At 38.9% G+C, this 8258-nt stretch overlaps 1 long non-coding RNA gene across 1 annotated transcript in view; it reads right to left on the bottom strand.

Moving 5' to 3' along the window:
- Positions 1-7050, bottom strand: part of LOC108447747 — a 15815-nt gene extending 8765 nt beyond the window's left edge. The window contains exon 1 of the long non-coding RNA XR_001863427.1: positions 6899-7050. This is a non-coding gene — a long non-coding RNA (uncharacterized LOC108447747). The remainder of the gene's footprint in view (positions 1-6898) is intronic.
- Positions 7051-8258: the final 1208 nt, after the last annotated feature.

Here is an 8258-nt window from a genome sequence, read left to right as displayed (position 1 = left end):
CTTCCCCTGGATGGTTCTATCTTGGTTTACAGAATGTGTTCTGGAGAGGACCTTGGGGTCTAGGGCACACTGATCCCTAGCTACGAAGCTTCTAAAATGTTGAGTCTCTCAGTTTGACAAACAAGTCCAAGAATGTAGGCAAAAAGCACTGGGAATACAGAAGTTGTGAAAAGGTATAACAGGGGTATAAAAGAAAAGGCAAAAAAATCTTCATGGCATCACAAGTAATCAAGAGTTAGACAATTCTGGGCTCAGGAGCTGATGTTTGTGGTTTTCAGCTACTCCTGGTAACAAATATTTAATGTGGGGCATAGTACCGTTAATTTTAATTTTCTCATGTGTTAGTAGATGAAAGTAAGATAGTGTTAAAGAAAATGGAAATGTTCAAACCATGGAAAGGGTCTTGCTGTTAATCACTTAATCTTGTCTAAATAGCTTCTGAACTCTTACACATTGTTATTACATCACTTTCCAGCGCTGGCAATCATTTGATTGTCTTCCAAAATGGATCTTCCAGGACACCTAAGCCTTGATTTTAGTATTAGGATACCTCTTTCAGAAATTTAGTCTCTGTCTTATGATGGTCAAAACTGGTACTTGTACCCACCATGGATAACTCACTACTTGCTATATGAATATTTCCTCCTAACACCTTACTGTGATTGTTTAACCACTGCTGGCTCTTCAAGAGCTCAGACTTACTCTGAAACATCTGCTTTTTAAACATGTGTGAATTGAATGTTGATATTGTTAGAAATGTTTTCTGCATTTAAGCCTCGGTTCTGTGTGATGAAAAAATTCATTAAGGGCAGATGAAAAAAGAAAAAAAAAAGAAAAATCTTATATAAAATTTTTTCTGAGCACTTCTCAGATCTCTGGAACCTTGCAGTTGTTATGGTCTCAAGATGTAAAATGGAAACAGACTTCACATCAGTCAGCAGTACGTTGCAACAGTGTCTGTCCCCATTCCCAGTCGTTATTCCACATTCCCTAACAAACTCTGAAACCTCCACACAGTTGTCCACACAGTAGATTAAACACTAAACCACCCAAAGGCCCCATTTTAGGAGAGTAAGTCTAGGAAAATAAGTGTTCAAATCCATTCCTACTGATATCCCCAAGCAGATTTCTTCCTCCCTTCCAGCTTTCCCTCCTCATGGATTACTGGGTGGGACTGGCAGAACTACTGCTTACACAGACAAGATGAGGCACAGGGAGAAAGAACATAAAATATAGAATAGAGAGGGTGTTTGCAAGGTAACCTCATTTCAAATAAACAACAACAAGCCACTATGGTCATTCTCATGTTTCTGTCTGGGCAATTCCTGTCACCAGAGACAAAGTGTGAGGGGAAAAAAGAAAAAAATCCCAGCTGTGCAGGCTAAAAAAAAAAAGGATATTGAGTGCAGAGTAAGTTCTCTCCATCCCCATGACTGAATCTTTACAAAGAGACAGACACTAGTAAAGTCCTTGGAGGAAAGAAAAATGCTTTCATATCTTTTTTTCCCTCAGATTACTTGCTCTGCTCTTGCCTGCTGGGTTTTTTAGAAAGGAGTACATTTGTAAAGGAAGACTTGTCCTCTGCCTTAGAGGTTATCACAAAATCTATATTGGACACCACACCTCGAACTTCCAGGTATTTACTGTTTTTTCCTCTCTCCGATCTCTCCAGGCAAATGACATTTTTTTCCCTATGTTCTGCACACATTTCCTTTTTTGAATACAGAAAATTGGTGGTAGTGGTGGTAGTACCTGAATATACAAGACATCCTTTCAGTCCTGACTATTGCACCAGTCAAAGAGAGTAAATTAATCCTGATTTCACTCTAAAAGTGGCACCTCCTCAGCAGAGATCCTTCTTGGATTGTCATACACATTTCAATTATCATTTCAGAACCTCCCTGCATCCCTTGGAAATTAGTAAGACAGAGGAGTACACGCTACACCTGAATGGCTGACAGCCATGGCAACACTCTGAATTGTCACCTGAGAGCAGAACAGGGGGTTGATTGGCACTTACTCATGCACCAGCCAGACTCTCCCATGATTACTCTATCTAAATATCATTTTCCTTTTTCACAGGGCATCACCTCCCTGAAATTTTCACTGCATTCACTTTTAAGAGATAACTTATCATACCCACTGCTTCAGCTTGCAGTTTGTCCACACCTGTGCATCCATCATGAGTTTAATTGTAACAGATAACTCCATGCATGGGCAATTTCACCCATTTTAGATTAATCTATAAGAGATATTGCTATACAGGTTCATGTGCAGAGAACTCGTCGGCATGATGAGACACACAACAGCCTTTCCATATTCTCTGTGCTCTTCTTCTCATGTTTATCTTGATGCTAAGATAAATATTTGTCTATCTTGAGTCTCGAGAGAACATTTTTTTTAGCAGATGAGGCAGAAGTAAATTGCTATGTGGATACAGAAAAATAAGTTTTGGTTACTACTTGGTTTTGTTGATTGTATTGTAACATCATGAAATGTAATAACCTAAAATAAATACAAAATATCCAGTAAAATTTACCAGAGTAGGTTGGAGATAGAAATTTCAAAGTAATTTTACAGGATTTGTGCTTTCACTGGTGTTTCTAGCAACCTAGGTTGCTGATGCCCACAATAAAAGCACATGAGAAGTCCTTGTCTGTAAAGAATCTGAAACAACAGATTCCAGTTTCTCAGTAGCCATTAGCCAGCTCGGTTCTTCCCATATCTCCCCTTCTCACCACTGGATGTAAAACGTGGGTTATTTTCTCTCTGTTGAAAAGCAGGAGTTTATTACTTTCTGGTACTACTTGAGTAGAAGAAGTGAGTGTATATATCTATATGAAAGCAAGCATATTACAAGATATAAATTCTTATTTCTGGATTTAGATGCTAGAGCTGCTTGATATGGGCAGAAACATTCTGACATGGATTTCCAAAATCCTGCTCTAAAGCCTTGTCACATAAAAGAGTATAAGATTTTAATACCTTTTTATACTTCCTGCTAACTCACCATCAAATAATCCAAATGTGTATTATATCTTTTCTAGTACCAGATAACAGTGGGGATCACAGCCTCCATGAAGCCAAAGCACTCAGCAACTCTCTCAGCTGGGCAAGTGGAAAGGAAAATTAAAAATCTCTCAGTCTTTCATTTGGATGATTCAATAAAACTGCCTTCCACATACAAGCTTGGATGGAGCTCTGCCATTTGCAGAAGGATTTTGGGTTTTTTGTCATTGTTTGCTATTTTGAAAAGACTGAAAATAGGGGTTTTCATATTGTCCTTCTGGAGTTGTGTCTGTGTGCTGGAACACATGGAATTTGGAAGCTGCTGAGTAACAACACCTCCAGAGCAGGGTGCCACAACCTGAGAGAGTCTGGATAATGAAGACAGACAAGTCTTACCTCATGTGTGGGGTTCTTGACAGAAATGTCTCAGGGAGACCCAAAGAAACACCTTATAAAAGATGGGGTGAGCAGCAATAAAATAAAAAAATAATAACACTGTCTTTAAAAGCAGTGGATAACAAACATCGCCACATTAATCCAAAGGCTGGTTCTAGCTATCTGTGAACACTCGGAAAAACTATGACTTTCTGCCAAGAACGTACTGTAAATTAATATTTTTAAAGAAAATCGGTCCAGATTTTAAATAGGAAAAGTCTAAAATACATGGAAGGAAGCAGAACCTGCATCAGGACTAAGGTTCGCAGTTCCCTGACAAGGAAAAGTTCTTGTTTGCAAACTCTGAAATGCAGAAGCACTTGCCAGGAAGTTGAGTGAATTATTCTCCATCTTAAAATAATCTGAATGTCAAAATGAAGAGAGGAAGCAACCTCTGGGGTCTGTATCAACAGCAGCTCTGAAAAACTGCGTGTTAAGTGTGGGTTTATAACTTCCTTCCTGTTGTCTTTGGCCAGGTCAGCCACTCATTCACAACCATAGAACCTTGCTTTCTGCTGGAGTGAAGTCTTCCAGGTTTTCGACTTCAGACAGTGTTTAAGGAAGGAAAACATTTAAATCATCTACGCCAATGAGGAGAGTGAGAATACGTTTTGTAAGAATACAAACTGGAGCTCCTGTGCATCATAGCTGAGCAAGCTGAATTATACTGTAAAAGAAGATTAGCTACCCATGGAAAAAGAGAATGGGCTGAAAATTGTCAATTACAGTTGAACTTCAATAATAATCTGGACTCCCAGAGGGAAAATATTAATGTTTTCCAGATGGTATAGGTATTTCCAATTTGTATCCTGAAGCAAGATTTCATTTTGAAATGTGATTGCTGTGATTTCCTCAGTAAAGCAAAAAACACTCCAAACCCACAGCATGTATTATTGCAGGAAACAAAGACCAGCATTTTCGGTTTGGAGGGAGAAATTTTTTCTCTGTTTTGGTCAGCAAAACAGTTATTCACAAAGCCAACATCATGAATCAGTGGTGAGAGATATTGGAGACACCACTGGGTTTATATTTACTGGAAGTGCCACAAGATACAAAATGATTGACACAGGTAATTATGGGAAAAGGAAAAATGATCTCATGGTTCAAAGAGTGGAATGAAACCTCAGAGTTATCTTGTCTTTCACCCAGACTGCTCCTAGAGGGTGGCTACCTGTGATGCTCAGTTTTTGATCTCCAGATGTTACAAACAAAACTGATGAGAGTGTAAATCCCCTGCAACAAATGTTAGATCTGTTAGCTGGACTTTTAAAATCCTCCTTAAAGGAAGAGAATACTGTGACAACATCAGGCAGCCAGAGTGCCCTGTCTCAGTTTCCTCTTTCAGTAGATGCAATTACCTGGTCTCATTTCAGGGGGTTGTTATGTAAATCTTTTCAGACTCATTCAGGGAGCTTGCAAAGGGACTACAAAGATCATCACTGATGAGGCCTGCAAGGAAATTAGTCACAGTATTTCATGAGCAGGTTTTGAATAGTATGCAATAAATAATGCCTAACTCTGCTGTGATTACAAGGCAAACAGGCTTCAAGCCACAACTCTGAGATATATAACAAGGAAAAGAAGCCCAGCTTCATACAGGTTTGGGCTCTGGACAGGTATTGTGCCAGTCTGCCAACCAGAACTGCAGAGCCAGAGTGGTCTGAAGGGCAGTCTGAGAAGCATTTCTTGATGGAGCTGAAAAATTACCGTTCAGGTAGAATGGGACTAAGTACAGTCATATTGGGCAGGGAGAAGCTCTCTGCAGAACCAACAGGAGTTTAGAGCAGAGGTTTACAAAACCAGTGAAAAGCTTTGAACCTGAGAAAAACCTATGGCAATAAAGCGTGACAAGATACCTCTTTCTTACCAAAAAACTGGATTAAGAAATTATTCTATTTGCTTTAAACTGGGACTGTCTTCTCCAAGGGCATGGGAAACTAGATGTGTGCCCACAACACAACGATTGAATCCACTCTGTTGTTTAATCACATACCTGTCTCTATTTGCAAATCTTAATGTTCTGCAAAAGTTTTGATCAGCATCCATGCGGGAAGAACTTTGAATATTCGTGCTGTCTTTCTTTTAAACACTTGAACCAACAAAAAAAGTTTCAATTTACCTGAGCAACAGGTACACATGCTCACATGTTTGACAGGAAAAGAGGAAAAAGTACCTGGTTGTATCTGTAAGCACTATACACAACTGCTATCTTGTACCCTTTTATTCAAAAGAATCCTGTGTTGCCACTGAGATCATTGCATAATGAGTACAACAATAAATGCAAGGAGCTGCTGAAGAGTCACCTGTTACAGAACGAGGAGATGCACTGCTGAGTGAAAAAATTTAATATTCCTTTAGCTTTTTTTTTTTCCTTAGATACTTTGTAGCTGAACAGGAAAGAGGCATCAACTCAGACTTTACCAAAAGTTATAAACATTGCAGAACACTGACTAACCGGAGACACAAAACTTTCTTCCATGGGCAGAACATATTGAAAATTTTCCTCAGTTACCAAACTTGGTTATTTTGGTAAGACCTAACTTTAGACTAATACTTAAAAAACATTAAAATAATCCCTAAAATTCACTATTTTTGTGTGGCTCACTGGGAAGGAAGCGCTCAACTGAGAACACCTTTCTGAGGGGGAGCAAATTGAAGTGGAGAGCAGGAACAGCCCAGTGCTCAATGAATTTTAACATTCTTCAAGGTGGCATCATCTAACTAATTAAACTGGTTACATTTGAGAGCTTCAAAAGCCTAGAGATAAATTCCTAATCTTGAGTAGTCTTAAAAACCTTGATTATTAATTTGTTAATTGTGTGAAGGCATTTGCTACTTACTTCATCAGTTCAGGAAGAGAAAATAAAACAACCTTTGTCTATTGCTCAAAGCCTTTTAAAATAATAATGTGAATTTTTAAACTCTGAATCCCACTGCAGCCACTGATAGAAAGTAATTGAATTCTTTACCAGAAAGAAAATTTAAAGTTAACAGAAGGATGGTTAAAACTATCTTCAGACTTCAAAGCAGCAGTTTTTTTAGTCTCCATTCCGATATTATTGGAAATATTGTTCATCATGAGACCTGTGTAGGAAGGAATCTATCCCCAGTGTGGCCACAATCTTTACTGTAAAAGAGAGTCTTTTATGCTTTATTTTTAATGTTGTGTGTTATTATTATTACTATTTATGATGAAGACTAGTGAAGCACCATTGCCACTATGCAAAAAGCAAGGAGAATTATCTGAGTTAAGCAGAAGTGAGAGTGAACAGGAGCAGGGGGAAGAGGAAGAGGAGGAGAAGGAAAGTAACAAGAAGAAGGCAGCAGGAGTAAATGATGGTTGTGGATTCATCACAACTGAAATATCCCATTGTGTTCCATTCTGTTCTACTCAAACGTGAGAAGTAGCTTGAACCCAGCTCTCCCAGCTCCTAGTCTTTGAAAGGGTTTTTACCTTATTGAACAATTTCTCTCACAAGTTTCATAGGCAGGAATTTCATTCACGCAGACCTGTCACATCTCCCTGCTCATAAGGAGGATTCTCTCTTGGATTTCCTGCATCAAACACAAGCTGGGAAAAAAGACAGTTTTGATTTCCCTTTTTTGTTTCAGAGTGCACCACCAAAAGCTGTGCCCTCTCTTCCCACGCAGTTCATCCCCACCTTCCACCCCTCTCTTCCCCCAGGGCTGACCTGCCAATAAACCGGTACATCAGCTGTATATTCCTTCTGGGTGTAGCCCTCCTTCCTGAAGGATGAAAGAAGGATGGAGGATGAAATTGGACAGATTTTCATCACTACACAGACTAAAGCTACCTTTTCTAGGAAAGTTTTTAAGTCAAAAGGAGAGGGGAATGTGTACAGAATTGGTTCCATTTTTTGTGCAGTGTCCCCCGCCCACACAAACATCCAGACCTTGGATCTACAGCCCCTTCTGGGTGTTTTTCCTCCCAGACATAAATAGCATTTTTCCTTGGTATAGTTGGCCAGGCACACCTACACCTCCCTAATTTCCAAGAACTGTTTTCATCTGCTTTCCTAAACAAAAATATGTGTGCATTTTAATTGAATTTATTTTTAAAATGTGCATCAGTTCACTGAGTAGAATACTAACAAATTCAGAATAGGTACCTCCTTAGGAGGTGAAAATAGCTGGCTCTAGATAATTAATTCCACATCTTGTCCCATTCCACACCAAAATATACAGCCCAATTATCCATCATCATTTATCAGCCAGCCCACTCTACAAATATGCTAAATACCAGTAACAGTTTAAAATCTGTTCTTGCAATCAAAATACATAACTAGAAAAGTTTTCACTGAAGTATTTAAATATTTTAAGAACACTTTCTGACAAGCCAAATGTGATTTACAGTGGGGACAGAGAAGAACACACAGTGAGGAGGTTAAAAATAGGGGGAAGAAAAGCTAGAAAATTTATTCACATTTGTTACTCACAAAATGACATCTGAAATGATGTAGTTCTTTAAATGGGAGAAGATATGCTGCTGATACCTAAATGAAGGAGCTGAGCCCCATGCAAGCTCCAAACAATTACTATGGCTAGTTACCAGCTCTCTGTCAAAGGTCTGTGTGGCGCCAGTCAAGGGTTGTACAAGAATTCTTAACATCCACTCTTCATTTTCATTAAAATGACCAGAAGCAGATTTTCTCAACCTGCCAGTCTTTTCAGAGCTAAATCAAAAGGCTCCTTCTGACATCAAGCCTTGGAACTGTCTCTGATGGAGGATGCTGCCTGCCACATGAATTAAATTTTAAAAATTAGTTACCTCATTAAGAACTAATGTATGTTCA

The sequence above is a fragment of the Corvus brachyrhynchos genome, unplaced genomic scaffold (assembly GCF_000691975.1).
Source record: "Corvus brachyrhynchos isolate BGI_N302 unplaced genomic scaffold, ASM69197v1 scaffold376, whole genome shotgun sequence".
NCBI classification, from domain to species: Eukaryota; Metazoa; Chordata; class Aves; order Passeriformes; family Corvidae; genus Corvus; species Corvus brachyrhynchos.
Note: the sequence above shows the minus strand (reverse complement) of the source record. Positions and strands in the feature narration are given on the sequence as shown.